At 38.4% G+C, this 17140-nt stretch overlaps 1 protein-coding gene and 1 long non-coding RNA gene across 7 annotated transcripts in view; one reads left to right on the top strand and one right to left on the bottom strand.

Annotated features, from left to right (window-relative positions):
- Window positions 1–17140, bottom strand: part of LOC121076474 — a 59970-nt gene that overhangs the window by 28406 nt on the left and 14424 nt on the right. For all 3 annotated transcript variants that reach the window (XR_005823531.1, XR_005823532.1, XR_005823530.1), the window contains exon 2: window positions 12988–13098. This is a non-coding gene — a long non-coding RNA (uncharacterized LOC121076474). The remainder of the gene's footprint in view (window positions 1–12987; window positions 13099–17140) is intronic.
- SMPD3 (sphingomyelin phosphodiesterase 3) overlaps window positions 14425–17140 on the top strand; it is a 118069-nt gene continuing 115353 nt past the window's right edge. For 3 of the 4 annotated variants that reach the window (XR_005823522.1, XR_005823521.1, XM_040570795.1), the window contains exon 1: window positions 14425–14599. The gene's annotated coding sequence lies outside the window, so the exon portion shown is untranslated. The remainder of the gene's footprint in view (window positions 14600–17140) is intronic. The other variant, XM_040570791.1, reaches the window with a different exon arrangement.

Below are 17140 nucleotides of genomic sequence, written 5' to 3'. Positions count from 1 at the left end.
ACGAATTTCTAAAAAAAAAAAAGAACAGTAATCTATAAAGGTACAGATTTAAATAAAGAATAATTATTTTTGATGGATCTTATTTCAAACTTTTCTGCTACATTTTTAGTCATCAATACTTTAGTGAATAAACATTAAAAACTATTGTACATAAGTAAAACAGAACCAGGAATGTTATAGAGCTTCAAATGCAAAGCTAAAATCAGAGCGTTAGGATAAGATCTTTTTCCATTAAGTTGGCACAAACAGATTAAGACCACAAGTACACGTGTTTATATGATCAGCCTGCTCTTCAACATGCAAATGTACATTTTTCCACACCACGAATGTAACTGCACAAAGATATTTTACATCTCTAAACAAGGTCAAACAATTTTGTATTTGTCCACGGCTACACCAAAATTATGGTCAATATTTTCAGAGTTCTACTAACAAATACTCTATGTGGTATTAAAAATAAAATTTGGGAATCACCAAAAGCAGAATCTGATGAACGCTGAGCACGCATTTGTTGTAGGAGACATAGATAATCAGAATTTTAGTCCTGAGTAATTTTTTTTTTTTTTACAATAAAAGTTTTCCTATAATTGTACACAAGAACTGATCAGGATTACTGTGTTGCTGCATCAGGTACTTTTGTACAGTTCCTATGCCAAACTTCTGTTCTCTGTGCATCATAAAGCTCAGTGAGACATGGTGCAGTACAGACAACGTAAAGAAGTCTTACCAGATAATGAAATAAGGATGCCTGATGTACTGAGGCTGACAGGCTGTCAGCTTAACAGAGCATGCACCATTACCTGCAACAATCCTAACAGAGTGCAGAGAGAAACCTTTCTCTTACAGAATCACAGAACGTTTGAGGTTGGAAAGGGCTACTGGAGGCATCTGGTCCAACCCCCTGCTCAAGCATGGTGACCTAGAGCAGGCTGCCCAGAACCACCTCCAGACAAGATTTGAGTGTCTTCATGCATGAAGATTCCACAGCCTCCCTGGCCAACCTGTGCCAGTGCTCAGTCACCATCACAGTAAAAAAACAAACAAACAAACAAACAGTTTCCTAATTTTCAGAGGAAGCCTCCCATGCTTCAGTCTGTGCCCTCTGCCTCCTGTCACTTGACACCAGTGAAGGGAGCCTGGCTCCGTCTTCTTTACACCTTCCCTTCATGTATTTATGCCAACTGATGAGATCCCCCCAAGCCCCAGTCCCCCTGACAACTGGGCAGCCCTGAACAGCACATAGTACTCCAGGTGGGGCCTCACCAGCCCTGAGTACAGCCACCCAGTAATCATTATTAAATTCCCAACATACAATTCAATGTGAGATAAAATATTCTATATACTCCTCTTTCCCATTCTATAAGTAAACCTCTAGGGCTCACGGTACATTTAACAGAAAATTTTAGACACTAATATGGAATCCTTCCAAGCCACTCTCCCTTAGGGCTTATGTGCTGCTATTAAAGATTGTTTGGAGAGACAGGGTATTATTTATTAACAACATTTTAATGTAGGCTGCCCCATTCAGCAAAGCAAATTTGGTGTGAGAAATAGAAAATCTCTCCTATCAGCTCTTAAAATGATTCAGGTAATATTCTGTCTGATCAAAAGACTAGCCAATTTCCTCCTGACCACATCCTTCTCTGCTCTGACAGAGAATGCAGTGAAATACAAGCCTCCAGGCACGTGCTGGAGTAAAAGTATTTTTAGATTTTTAATCCCCTGGCTGGATACAGCCATATTAAATATAGATTACCTTTTATGACTACAGATAAAACTGAATGAAAGAAGGGAAAAAGTCACTGAGTAAGAGAAAAGTATAGCAATGTAGGTATATGACGCGCTATAAATAATACAGTATAGAGAAAGCTAAGGTATATGTTCATCATATGAAGCAGAAAAATGAAGGTTCTATTTCTGGCATAGATAATTCAGTGTAAGAATACATTTATAAATGAATAATACTAATTACATTAATGAACCATCCTTGACTTTACAAGGACTTGTTTGTAAAAGTCCTCTATAAAAAAATGAGATTCAAGCCCAGCAACTTAAATTTATATAGCCATGTCTTGGGATATAGAGAATACCTAACACATTTTTCAGTTAGAAGTTGTTATACTCCTAATTTTGAGAACTCAATGGTATTTTCACTAAATATGCAAAGCTTTGGTTCCCTTCGGTCGCCTTGCAAAATGAAATCGTACTATTTTGATAGAGGATTCTGAATACAGGTTATTATTCTAAGCAGTATGACAAGCCGATGTTTCAATTCAGTTTTCACTGCATTGGTACGATCAATAAATTAAGAGTCTCCCTGTTACGATTTTACAAATGTTTATTTGACTTTTCATGGAGGCCTCATGACACCTTCTTTTGCTACGGATAAGATTTGTATTTTTAGCAGTGCATTTGGCTTTAGTATGGAACTACATATCAAGCTAACAATGCAACTTTCACTGGGAAGTAGTTAGTCATATGCCATGAAATAAGCGAGATGAAACTTCTGCTTTAGTGAATAAGTGATTGCTAGGAAGGACTAGAGTGCAATTTGTTAGACTATACACTGAACAGTTCAGCAGGAGGCAGGAAAAAAAAAAAACAAAATCCTATGTTTTAAAAGACTACTTTCAACTTTTCCCACTTAAACCAAGATTCATACAGCCAAACATTTCTGTCCAGAGCAGACTGCATGTAGGATGGAGCGAAGAAAATGAAGCTTTGCCAAGCCATGGGTCACAACATTCATGTCACTCTCAATATAAGTAGCAAGCCTTCCCTGTGAAAATGCTTGTTTGACTAGTCCAGAATCCAAATTTACTGAGCTAATCTGGAAGCTTCCTTTCATTTATAAATCCAAATCACTTTCTGGAATATATTAATGACACAAATTCAAACCAAAGGGCAGAGAAAAGAGAAAATAGAGACTCTGCACCCTTTACACATATTCATCTGCAATACAGACATCAATCATCTCTTATAGAAAGAAAAAGAACTATGGCTTTTACTTCCAACACAGCAGTAATGACAAGGTGCTAACTAGACAGCTAGAAGGATGACAAAAGTATTGTATATGGGAAAAAAAATTATATATATATATATATATAAATAAATAAAAGAATTACTTTTTTTTTTTTTAAGAGATTTAAAAACAAACAAACACAAATAGCTCTTTTCCCAAAATGGCATGGCTATTCAGATGGCATGGCCATCTCAAACACAGATCAACTGGGAAACTGGAAAAGTTCCCAGCAGACAAAGCTCTAGCTAGAATTTTCTACAGAATCAACGCCATCATTTAGCGGTAATTGAAAGAATTTAAGGGCTCTGCTCCAAAAATAATGCAGTTTATATATTACATAGAAGCAAAAAAAACCATTCAAGTTCAACATCCTTTTGCTGATGAAAAAGGGCTGTTCGGGTTGAAACTCCTTATTAAAGTGCAATGTTCATTATTGTAAAGTAAGAATCATTAAATAGTACTAACATCTACTGCTGAAGTCACTAGCACCACAGTCTTTAAAGTACTTTTAACTCATGGTTCTAATTCTGGCTACTGTTTTTTTTTTTCTTTCCCCTTGCTTGAAAATTTGAAACTGTTCACAACCAAAAGAGGAACTGAAGTAAGCTTTTAAGTTATCTGCTTAGAAGAGAGATGGGTAACTTCTGAAGATCGAAGGAGTTAAGAGCACAGTAAGCATACAAAGCCCATTTGATTACAGAGGGCCCGAACTGCCTGTGATTATCAAGTATTATACTTTTTCTAAAAAACAAACAAAAAACCTCTCAAACTTATGGAAACTTTCAGTGCTTTATAGCTTTATAGTATATAGCACAGAGCATAATTCTTCAGTTCTTATATTAAGCTGCCTTTGCAGTATTCCTCACTCAAAATGTCTTAAGACTGCACATTGGCTAAAAGAGCATGTCGGAAGCATTCCCCCAGCTTTATCACTCTTCCTAAGAAACAGCATAGTAAAATCCTGTTTGCAGTGGTTCCTGCCCAACTCTGAGCTCTTGGTTTTTGTTTTGCTCCCCTGGCTGATATGTTGTCCCTTCTCTTACGGTTAGAGGATCTTCCATCAATGTCTGGTGGAAGGAAGGTTCATTTGAAAACCTTGCTGATTACAGGAGACAATCCTGTTCATCTTCAACACTGATATAAACCACCTGGAGTCAGTAGATAGGCACTGACTCCTTCCAGAACCTAATTTGTTGTGTTTACATTAATTGTTTCACCATTTGAAACAAATCTTTATTTAAAGCTGATCAAGGTAAGAGCTGACCAGTGTGCCATTTATATCATCAGTGACTTTGCCACTCCATCACAGCAGGTTTTACTTTGAAGAAGCAAAAATAGCTTCATCAGACACAGAAAGAAAATTTTAAAGCTGTGGTTAATCAGCAGCAGTCTGTGGAGAAAACAGCAAAGTAATGAAATCTCCACTTCTGAATAATTTTACTTGGGAAGCAGTCAGATTTCAGCATAAATTAACTCTGAGCATCCAGCTCTGTTTTCAGCTAGAATGAATCAATCAAGTACTGAAGCTAAATTCATGGCTTTTCATGCCATACTCTTTAGGGGAGGGTACGGTGAGATCATTTTTTTAGGCACTAAATATTTTTCCCCCTACATAGGGGATCCATTACTTGTAAAATACAAGTCACAGTTACTGACATAGGGTCTTTCATTAACCTTATGCTCTCAATTTTCCACATACTAGTAATCAATAACACTGGAATGCTTACAGAGACACTCGGCCTGTAAACACACTCCGACATTTTTTGTTTTTTACTTCCCCCCCTCTTTACTTATTTAGTATACATGATAGACTTTGGTCTAGTCTTTTTTATCACTTAATTACAGTTTTAGTTACATCTCATGTCTCTAGTACTACCTTAAAGGTTTATGTTTGAGCAGATAATTAAGTCCATTTCACAAATATTTTTAAAGTTTTCCATAACTTTTTTAATTACAGCAATATATTTATTTATTTTTACCACATAGGCAGCATATGGCTTCAGTATGGAGTATGGAGTAATATTTAATGAATCCTTTTTAAATTAATTAGATTAGGACAGAGTAGGAAAATGATCAATGATCACATCATTTTTTCTTGAAATAATCCAGTATTCAAAATTAATTTGGGAATCTAAAGTTTAAAATTTAAAGTTAAATTTTGACTAGGAACTTGTATGCAAAATGTTTATGGCAATAATTCAATCTTAAACCAGCTTGACCTACAAAGCATTCTGAAACCTCCCAAGCTGGATTTCCAGAAGTAGGAAGAGTGATCTATACTTGGATACCTAAATTAATGGTCTGGTTTTTCAAATATGCTAAGTAAAATTATTTTATTCCCTACTAAGACTTAACTAATTACAGCCTGCACATATTTAGTACTTTTGAAGGGCTATAAGAGTGGCAAATACTAGGTTTTCATTTCCCAAACAGTTCACAAAAAGAAGAATGGTATTTTAATATTCTTCTGTTAAGCAGTAATACAGTAAGTAGCCTTGTACTCAAAAATAAATAAACATTAAAAAAAACAGAAGCTCTTTTGCTCTACCCATAACAACGAAGTTTTCTCCTAAAAAACAAAAAATATCTAATTCAAATGAATAATGAAAGACTGCAGTTTTTATGCTTTCAATATTTACTTACTGATCATTTAATTTCCTCCTAGAGCTAATGTGGAAGCTACTACCATACACAATCAACAACCTTCCTAGAAGTTCAGTTCAAGACTCAGACATTGGCAAAAGTAGTCAGCCAGAAATTAAATACATTTTTTTTTGGTGGTGATAGCAATACAAACATTCCCAGCAATCCTTATTTAGCTTACTGGCTTCCTGCTGAAGGATGATGTTCTAATCTTCAGAAGCATTGTCTGACTGGACAAGTTTGACTGGCTGAAACTTATTAGCAGTACTTCAACTTGGAAAAGAAGCAACAAAATTTACTATTTTTATGAAGTTTTATGAAGTGCTTGTCACAGAGAGGGCAAGTTTGGATAATCAGTTCTTATTACTATTAAATATGTTTTGCTCCCAAAAGGATGGAGTCATTTTGTCCAAGTGGTAAAAAAAATTATCTGGTTGCTTTAGCAAGTAGAATTCCAATAAAAGATGGCACTTGATAGGAGGAACACACATTCTTCCTAGGAACAACAAGAACCTGAAACATGAAGATTCATATATACAAGATGTTGCACATTTTAAGTAGTGCTGTTCTTTGATGACATGACAAGCATCAATGAATCAATCAATTTAACTTGACCTCTGTGAAATATTAACTACAGAGTCCAGCCAGTATTTTCCAGTTTGTGTTCAAGTCAAGCTTAGAGAGTTATTCTGGAAGTGATCCAGCCTTAAAAAAGGCTGATCTTTTAGCAAAAAATCAGCCCCATCCCCCAAAAAATTTGCTCTAAGACATGAGGCACCCCCAACAATTAAAGCATCCAAAATCCTGAAATTACAACTGGAAATTTAGCTCTAAGTCCATTTTAGGTACACAAACACAACTGGTTTAGGCATCCAAATAAAAGCAGTTTTCAGAGGTAAAAAGTTTGGACTCGATGATCTCAGAGGCATTTTCCAACTTAAGTGATTCTATCATTTTGGCCTTCATAAGCAGTTAGAGCATCGTTGGTATCTGATGGATAAATTAGATTTTAGTGATAATTATTTTCCTGTTATTCTATGGATTAGTTCAGTTCATCCATATTAGATATTTGCCCCCCTTAAGACTACTAACAGATTAAAAAATCTCCTTTGTACATTTACAAGTTGCCTGAAAATCTTCGGATATTCTCTTTGAATCTCTTTTTACACAGTATTTCGCTACTACACTCCCATTCTGTTCTCTGACAGCCAAGTCTCTTGGGACACAGTCATTGCCTAGATTTTGTTCTGCCCCTCAAAGTGTTTTTGCATTCTAGGCATTTTGCCCGATTTATTCTTACCTGTTTAAATAATGGTTTTCCCTCCTGTGTTCCATAACATAACTTATGTCTGTCCAGCATGGACAGCACTGTGCAACAAACATAGGACCGTTTCTCTGCTCCGCCTGCCTGTCTGCTCTCCTATTCTCTTTCTCTCAGAAGCAGCCCTGCTGCACAACACTATCTGCTACACAGTTCCAAACACAAAGAAAAAGGTAAACCACCATAGAAATTTTGGGTAGATGTGAAGGGAGGTAAAAGTTATTTCACAATCAGATGACAGAGAAGAGATGTTTCTTTCAAATGGTTTTGATGACAAGTCACAAACTATATCTTTGTAGTTTTCAGTTCTCTGAGCAAAAGTCTTTTAGAGGTCACATGTCTTTCATACTGTTCAGATATCCACACCATGGAAAAACCTTTCTGAAATTGGTCATTCACCCAGTATAACTTTGAAAAGCTTCCCATCCGGTTACTCATGTTACAGCACATTAATCGTATCCAACTATGATACAATTTAAATATTTCCTCTTTATGATGTCATCTTAAATAAAAGATCTGGGCAGACTTGAATAAAAAAGGAAATTTTTAATTCAATCATGCTTTCTCACTAACTTCTTGGAAGTAAGTAACATTCATGAAGGTTTTTAATGGAGATTTGGCTAAACCACCTAAGAAAAATCATCTCAAAACGAACACCCATCATTTACATGATTACCCAGAGAAATATTTTAAACTGGACCAAGTACTAACATATCTTAACTGGACTTTGTATCAATGAATGAGGGAGGACTAGTTGGAGATGTGAGAGTAGGGGGCAGCCTTGGCTGCAGTGACCATGATATGGTGGAGCTGAGGATCTTGCAACGAGAAAGCAGGGCAGAAAGTAGGATTGCGACCCTGGACTTCAGGAGAGCAGACTTTGTCTTCTTCAGGGATTTACTTAGAAGAATTCCCTGAGTTAGGGCCCTAGAAGGAAGAGGGGTCCAAGACAGCTGGTCAGTATTCAAGTATCACTTCCTCCAAGCTCAAGATCAGGGTATCCCTATGAGCAAGAACGCAAGCAAAGTGGGCAGGGGACCTGCACAGATGAGCAGGGAGCTCCTGGAGAAGCTCAGACAGAAGAAGGAAGTTTACAGCATGTGGAAAAAGGGACAGGCCACTTGGAAGAAATATAGAGACACTGTCAGAATATGCAGGGATGCAACAAGGAAGGCCAAGGCCCAACTGGAATTAGATCTGGGAAGGAATGCCAAGAACAACAAGAAGGGTTTCTTCAAATACATCAGTAGAAAAAGGAAGACTGGGGAAAATGTTGACCCACTGCTGAATGGGGCGGGTGCCCTGGTGCCAAAGGATATGGAGAAGGCAGAGTTCCTGAATGCCTTTTTTGCTTCTGTATTTACTGCTAAGATCAGCCCTCGGGAATCTCAGGTGCTGAATACAAGAGAGGAAGTCCAGATAAAGGACGGCTGTCCCTTGGTCAAAGAAGATCGGGTCAGAGATCAGCTAAGCAAACCTGACATCCACAAATCCACAGGCCCCGATAAGAATGCACCCACAGGTGCTGAGGGAGCTGGCCAATATTAGCCTGATTAAATGTTGAGCCCAAAATGCAAGAACAGGTAGGCAATTTAAAAGAATCATCCTAAACTAATAAACATTCAGAAGTAGAAAAATCCTAGGTTTTGTAACTGAGCTGTAAGCAACTGTTTCTGGTACCGGGCATGTGCTGATTCTGCTTTTTATTTGTTTAATAAAGAGGAAGGCCTGAACTGTTATTTAAATCCAAAAATGAAGAACCTGTCTGTATCCCAAAAATGGACAGTGAACAAGAAGAAATACAGATGAGTGTATCCAGTTCAGAATAGGAGGGCAAAAAACCTGAAAATGATAAAAAGGTCATGGTAGCATTTATTCTTATAGTTGTTCTCTAGCTGTCTCCAAGAAATATTCTTGCCACCTTTACGCAAATAACTTAATTCATCTCATCCTAAAAAAATATTCATAGAAGAAATATTCACTTATGCATAGAATTTGGTCAAACAATTTGTATGTAAAAAGGTTTTGACTTAAGCCATTTTTATTTAGCCAGTGAAACCAGATTTGTAGTACCTATTACAATTCATTAAAACTGTTCACGGGAAAAGGCCATGAGATACCTGCTGTTTCTGATTATCAGAACAGAGCTAAAAGCTATCTACCTCTTCTGTTGCTCCCTTGGATACTACAATTATCCTGGCCAATTGGACATGAAAAAGAACATCCATTCTTTCAGAAATCTGAAGCATAATCTACTAGTCTGGATAACTACACTGCTTAAAAACACTGTAGACAGATTCAACCGTAACTGTTCATCGGGCAGTTTGCTGAGCAGCAAGATGTCAGAAACGATCTCAGATAACTATTTCTTTTTTCTTTCCTGCCAAAGAAAAATAATTCTCATCCATAGACAGAAAAAAAAAAATCTCCCCATAAATTACAGGTAGCCTCAAGCTAACTTCATGTAAAAGGAACACCAAATAAGAATACTAACTGTTAAGCTCTACATGTCTTCATGTCTTAATCTACAGTTATTTGCCTTCAGGTTGTACGATCCAGTAAGTGATTTGGAATCAGTGTAATAAGGCTACAATAGTGCCTTCGTAAACTATAAGCCTTCAGTTCTTGATGACAACTGCTATTCTGTCGCCATTCAAATTTAAGTTATATTGAAAAATCTAGGTTTATTAGCATTATTTTGACTGCATACTTAAACTATATTAAAATCAAATTTTTATTTTTAATAGTTTGGCATTTAATTGGCACTTTTTTTTTTTTTTTTTTTTTTTACTAAACTTAATTATAGGGCCATGTTTGCTTGCCTTTCAGGCTGAGATGTCGCTCCACTAAAGTTAAACTAAACATGGAACAGAAGACTACGTAAATTTACTTTTTTGGACCTTGACAGTAAAATATTCGTTTATCAGTGCAATACTATGAATAGAAAAAGTAACCCAACTTTATTCACTTGATCAACTTTTACCTCCTAATAATTGCAAATATGGTTTAGTCATTATGAGTCATCCTATCCTTCCTTACTACCAGCAGGACAGTTAGCGCAATCAATTATCTTTTCTTTACACACAGGACAGCTCCTGTATCATGAACAAGGCACAGGCTTTTCTTGACTATCAAAAATATTTCTGACTTGAGTTTTGCATTCTTCATGCAAGGCTCCACAATGAGGGTGTCAGAAGCCATGGCATAAATGTTAAATAGGGACATTAGTTTCCCACTGTGGGTACTAGTTACTAATATATGAAAGGATACATTTAAATCATACTATTACTAAAAAAATTTCTATAGTGATGACAGAACCGGCAGGCAGTAATTCCAATACCTACCCCAGGGCCTTAGTCTTCAGTATACACTGCTTTCCCCGCTTCTTTCATTTTCTGTTTTCTTGAATTCCCTTACCTGCCTGCTTTCCAAAAATATGGCACAATTAGACGTAACACATTGCTCTCCATTTTATTTCTGGTAACACGACAACTGAAGTCCCTTTCTGTGAAGCACCAACCTGATCATCTTCCTGGATTCCCTGTAGCTTTGAGGATTACCAGAAAAGGGTGGACCGTCTAATTAACACCTCTAAGCATTGTCTAACATAACCCCTTTTATAGTTGTGAAATCTCCCACATCTACAACTATTTTGCACTTTTTTTTTGCTCATTTCTTAACAGTCCCTCATAAAAAAACACCTCTAGATATTCTAAAATGACCTGCTTTCTCAGTTCAGCCTACTTTTTCTGTGCATTTAATATCTATCCTTGAACAGTGATAAACAGACCGTTACAATGACATACAGAGTACCATGCCATGGAATCTCTCAGTGATAAATCATTTATCTTCAAATGAAGAATCATGAAAAAGTTATGCAGGACACCTCAAAGCAATTTTCAGTACTCTATGTGAACTAGAAGGTCTAAAAATAGTTTCAAAAATGTTTTTAGATAGTGACTATTTAAGGGCAGATCAAGGCTGTCCCTAAGAAGCACTTATTTTTGAATACTTAAATGCTTTATATTTATTTCATATATCCTTTCAATTTTACAAGACTTACTGTACCTGGCTGTGTCATGTATTTTAGCTACACCATTTGGCACAATCTCTGCTTTTCTATTCCAATATCAATGAAACAGAACTTCTTCCTCTATTTTAATTTTTAGTCTATTTCTTTGCAAGGCAAAGGAAGCATTGATGCTACATGGCTCTAATTTAATGAGGATGAGAAAATGGAGGTAGTGAGGAAGAATCATGACATCTGCTGTTCTTTAACATAGTAAGAGAAAACCTTTGGAAGCATAGCTAGGTAAACCCTTAGACAGAACGATCAGTGATCCTTCAGTAATGTCTGATTAAATGTTTACTAAGCCCATCAATAAAAATTTGGATGTACAACAAACTGAAAACAAGTAACACATTGAGGTATCCTTAGAAAATAAAATTAGTAATCTTTTTCTTCCTTTCTTTCCTAAGATTTCTTCTTGCATTCCTTCTGCTGAAATAAATGCAGGGATGCCACTGAAATTGGGAAGAAATTTGTTCTCCTATCTGGCTTTCCCTGAATTCATTTTACTTGTGCAGGAAAATGGGAGTCTCTGTCTGCAGGGTAAGCAGGCTGGTTGCTGCTGACAACAGCACACTACAGCTGCTGTTAGCAGAAAGCAGGATCCATGAATCAGTTATTCAGCTGTACTCAAATGGCTGATGATTGCCTATGCAAGACCTTAAAGAACTTTTCATACTTGATTTGATAAAGTCATTCTACTTTTACTTCTGTCCAAAACTATTTGGAACTCTAATAAACTTACTTAATATAGGCAGAGCTAATTCCAGCTTCAAAAATAGTGCTCAAGAATTTTTATGTGAATTTGGGAGAAAAGTGATGCTTATTCTTCTTCCATTTCAGTGCCCAAAAAGTTAGAATAAGGACTAGGTGTAGGAAATAAAAAATGAGAGTAAGAAACATGTGAGATTTGGGACATGAATTATTGTTACCTGCATTTTATAAAGAATTGTTGTTCTCACTAAGTCCTTTAATTGAATGATAATGTGTGTTAATAATAATCTGTGTGTTTGAATTAACATATTTAGATTATTCACAAGTATTTTGACTATCTTTTGGTTGTGTCTCAATCTTTTTTTTTTCCAAAGCAGAAAATGGCTACTGGTGTGCTTTCAGCTAAAAAAATAACTTGGCCTCATCGTGATTATGGGGTGAGGAAACAAAATGCAAAGAGAAGGGAGTTGTGACTCTCTTCCACACAAGCAAACCCTGTGCTAATTTCTGGTTTTGTAATTTGGGATTCCCCACAGCTATATATACTCCTGAAAGTTTTCCTCAACTACACTGTTTACCTCAGCTAGGCTCTCTATCATTTCAAGTTCCCTGCTATTTCAGATGTAGCATCCCTCTGCCCCAAACTACCACACCAAAGCTCCAATTTTGAGGACATACATTCTGTTGTTACTTGAATGTGTAGGAAATGACAAAAGGAAGAAATTATGTTTTTCATGATTTGTTTTTGACTATACCCAGAACTCATTTTTAATAATTGAGTCATTATTCAGAGTAAAGCATTTGCCTTGTAGTCTCACAAATACTTCCTACACCTACAATTTCAGTCAAATAAAAATTCTAATGTAGTAAATACTATTGTAAGCTTCTCTACTGTACTTTGCTTGAACTGTATAATGATGAAAAGTTCAGGTATGGCACTAAGAATACAGAATTCTGATTTAAGTAAGCTGTGAAATACTCTGGGGAAGGTACTTTAGGAAGTGATTTGATGGTTGTCATGTAGCCAGGATTAGAATAACGATAAGACAGCTGTATGTATTCCACAGACTTCACTTACACTGTGATCAAGTTAGTATGCTGGTAGCATATAATGAAGAATCAGAGCAGGAACCTATTGAAACAACACAAATCCAATAGTGGATAAATCCAAAAGTCACTACGCAGTATGTAATATCAGAATCTGTGTCAATTTCTCACCTTTTCAGGAGAGCTGCAGAAGTGAGCTTGCTCAGTAGAGAGTGGCTGCATGATCCAGCTGCTATCAAGGAAGCCTGCTACGCTGACATTTAAGAACTATCCAAAAAACATCTGAAAGAGGAATAGAAACCATTGCAATATCAACCTATTGAAAAACTAACAGTAAGCCTAACTTCTTCTGCATTGTTAGTATAGAATAAACCATGCAGGGATGAGGATGATCCAAATGAAAGATTTGCTAACTTCGTGTAAATAAAATATTCTGCTTAGTTTAATTTGGTTGTCCAAGTTTCCCTGTAATATTACTTGCTAGCTTGCAGTACAATTGCTAGAAAATATCTCCTGGGCATTGGGGTTCCAAAGCAGCAACACCAGGGCCATGCATAGGATCCTAACATAGAATCTAAGTTCCTCTCTACAAAGAGAAAGCTAAAGCACCATTTAACGCTCACCATCTAGCAATACAAAATTCCAGAAGGAAAATAAAAAGCTTGCAGAGCTGAAACACACAGCTTTTCAATATCCTGAATACCACATATCTCACAGCGAGAGATGGCATAGTGCTCAAACTTCTGAATTAAGTTGCAAGCCTTTAGCTCCTTGTATTAAACAACTCTTGAGAAACTTTCCTATAATGGTCATTACCAGAAACAAGTTTACTTATACACTGAAAAAAAATCACTTCTTTTGACAAGGAGCTACATAGAAATCGTTTGGAAATACTGTGCCAGTTCACTTGAAAGGTAAATAATGACACTCTGCTTCATAATTATCTGAAGAGCCCCACAGAGACATTGGTATGTCTTTGATTTATGTCCGATGCCTTTTTGAAAGGCAGCTGCAATCGGGCTACAGCATTTTTTGCAGTGATTTTTTTTTTCATAAGGAAGGTGGCATTCTGACTTTATTTGGTTGCTTTTATGTATATTTTAGCTTCTAAATCTCGGTGACAGGGAGGAAGGGTGCACGGGGACAGGGCACAGCTTTCAGGACTTTCTCCAAGACCTTAACAACTATATCACTTCTTTGTCCCTAATTATGCCAGCAAAATTACAGAAGAACTGCAGGATCTTAGTCTTTTGTTAAAAGAAAATAAAAAATAAATAAGAAATTTTGAACCCTCCATCCCAAGCAAAAGGCGCAAGCCAACCCCTGACAACATCCCAGCGAGGGGGTCACCCGAGCACAGCGCCCAGCGGGGCGGGAGGAGGCAGCGACGGCCAGCGCCTCTCCCCACACCGGGGCCGGGTCCCCAGGGGGCAGCACCACCCAGCCGAGCCGCCTGCCTCCGCACCCCGCGCCTACAACTCCCGGCATGCAGCGGGAGCAGAGCCACGCCTCCCCCCGCCGCGGGGAGGACTGGGAAGGGCACTCGGTCCCCCGCGGGGCGGGGCGCGGCGCGGCGGCGGGGCCCTCCCGCGCCCAGGGGCGGGGAGCGCGGCTCGGCCCCGCCCGCGGCGCCCGGCGGAGCTGTTCAGCGCCCGGTGCTGAGCCGGCTCCCGGAGCCTCCGGCGCCGCTCCCTGCCCGCCGCTCGCATGGCTCCGGAGCTTTGAGCTCCCCGCCCGCCCGCCGTGGATGCTGCAGCTGCAGGCGGCCCCGGCTCCGCGGCAGGTAAAGCTCCCGTCCTCCTCCTCCCCGCCCAGCCCCAGCTGGGGAAGCACGAGGAACAAAGCGGGGCAGAGCGCCTGCTGTTGAAGGAGTTTCGGGTTTTTAATTGCCAGGAGGTGGGGAAGGGAAAGGGCTGTTTGATCGCAGAGAGCTCTGCCTCGTTGTTCGGGGAGAAAAGGGAGGCGTGATGCTGCCCCTGGAATCGTGGTCTCGTGGTTCAGCAGTGGGGAAATACGTGCAGGGTTTGTCATACAGGTAGTGCTATAGGCAAGACTGCAAAATGGTTTCCTTGAATACCCTCCTTAGCTGTGGTGCTCAGATGGATTTTGCATAGCAGTAATTTCTTGCTTATTTCTGTATGGATTACTACTGCCCCAGCAGAGCCAGGGCGCACAGCTGAAGGTTAGAGACGGAGCAGCGTGGAGAGGGGTCCTGTGGCAGAAGTGGGAGGAAAAAATGCCTCTGTATTTAAGGCCAAATGACAAGTTACATCCTAAATGAAGTCAGTTACAGCCAAGCATGGTGCTACTATGCCTGATGCTCTAGGCTTCCTCTTAGTGCTGGGCGATGAGTAAGGACTGGAGCAAGCAGATTAAACATGCACAATCAAGCAGCAAGTGTTCTCAGCTGTGCCTATGTGGAGTAGCTTCCCTTGTCAGTGGAGTGGTGAGTATTCCTTAACTACCCAAGGACTGCGTGTTTTACTCTAGAATAGGCTGTAGTTGTATTTGTTGTTGTATTTTTTGTGCTGGTAACTGACCAGCTTAAAAATTTTAAGTGGCATGGGAAAGGAGAGGCTGGCAAAAGAACACTCAGCATTCTTCTCATGTGTAGATAGTAAGAAAGAAGTTTAACCTGGGAGATCGCATGCAACCAGATCAGGAACCTGCATAGGTTGTGCTGATTTCAACAAGAAACCAGGGAATCAAACTAAGGTAAAAAAAAAAAACTACTTCCTTTAGAGAACCAAATGCAATCTAACTGGCATATTCTTCACATTTTACTTATGTCCTGTATCAAGAATTTTTTTGTTTAAGGTAACCCCTGCTCCCCACGTTACCATATCAGGTATTAAACCAGAAAAGAATTGCTGGGTTCAGTAAGGCAGGCATTTAAAAGCAAGTTGACGAGACATCAGTTCCCATGTTATCAAAGATTTTCTCAGTCTGGATTGAAACTTAACACTTCTCATTTTTCATTACTTTTCCTTGAATTAATGATTTTAATAAGTCCAGGTGTGTAATTAATTTTCAGGAGATAATGCATTTGATTCATGTTATCTAGGCTGTAGTTTCAATTTTTGCGCTTTATCTTACTAAGAAGATTTGAACAGATTGGGTACTATCTCTCAGTCCTCACATATCCAGAAAAATTCTCCTCCCAGTAAGAACCCTGGATACACAGGGCAGAACATCAGGCCCTTAAAGGTAGCCTTTTGAGTTAACAATTACAACAGCACATTACCGTAAAATTAAAAAATCAGTTTGTGCTTATGACTGTATACAAGGCAGGCTTCCCCCCAGCAGAAATAAGATGTTTCCTGACATGCCTCCTCCCTACTTCTGGCTTTTAGTCTCAGTGCCACAGAAGCCTCAGAGCATGTGATCAGCTATACATGACTTAAGCTATGCTATTGATTTTTTCTTACAATGAATGATTACTATAGAGTGACAAGTCAACCATTTTGACGTTAACAGATCTAGCTCTGTTCAGTGCTGGTAACCATAGTGCACAGCCTAACCCACTCTGCACACCTCACTGTAGCAGCTTGCTTTTAAATTAAAAGGACACAAACCTTAAAATAGGTTCTCTTTTTGGGTAGGAATGAAAGAGGCTTAATACTAGAATGGCACTGTAGACATTTCAGTTGCTGCCTGCAATAGTCCTTGAGGAGCCACTGAAATCTCAGAGGGGCTAAGCTGCATGCTCTGACCACACCCCTACATTGCCATAATTCATAAACCGAGACTGCTTGCTGCCACATTGGTATTTGTACCTGGTCAGTTAGGTCAAAGACAAAGCTCTTTTGTGCTAATGAAGCTTGTACAGCATGCCTTTAATAAGATCTATGATCTTAGTCTTCAAGATATTTTTAAAAGGACACTTCTGTTACCCCAACATTACTTATACTAAAGGCTATCGCAATTAGAACATTTTTTAATTGCTTACATGGCAGCTCGGACAATAAAGTAGTATTTTTCTGATGTAAATTCACAGTGACTTTCCCTGTCCAGTTATCATGCATTCAGCACAGTACAATAAATCTCAAGTTGCAAGCTCTTCATGGAAATGTTTATCCTCTATAGTAGACTGCTGAAGTCATGGAAATATTTCCATTACACTTAAGCAAAAGTCTATTTTTCAGAAAGACTTGCGCAAAAAAAGGAAGTATTTGAGAGCCACTGCTATGATCCCACTATACAGCAAGTCTTTTTTAAAGATCAAAATCCTTATAAGCATAATTGGTATAACAATGCTGAAGTTAAAAATCAACATGTTATTGAAAAGCAGTAACATTTTTTCCTGCTAACTATATGTGGGAGT

Source organism: Cygnus olor, chromosome 12, assembly GCF_009769625.2.
Source record: "Cygnus olor isolate bCygOlo1 chromosome 12, bCygOlo1.pri.v2, whole genome shotgun sequence".
NCBI classification, from domain to species: Eukaryota; Metazoa; Chordata; class Aves; order Anseriformes; family Anatidae; genus Cygnus; species Cygnus olor.
The sequence above is the reverse complement of the archived record's forward strand: the minus strand, read 5'-3'. Positions and strand labels throughout refer to the sequence as shown.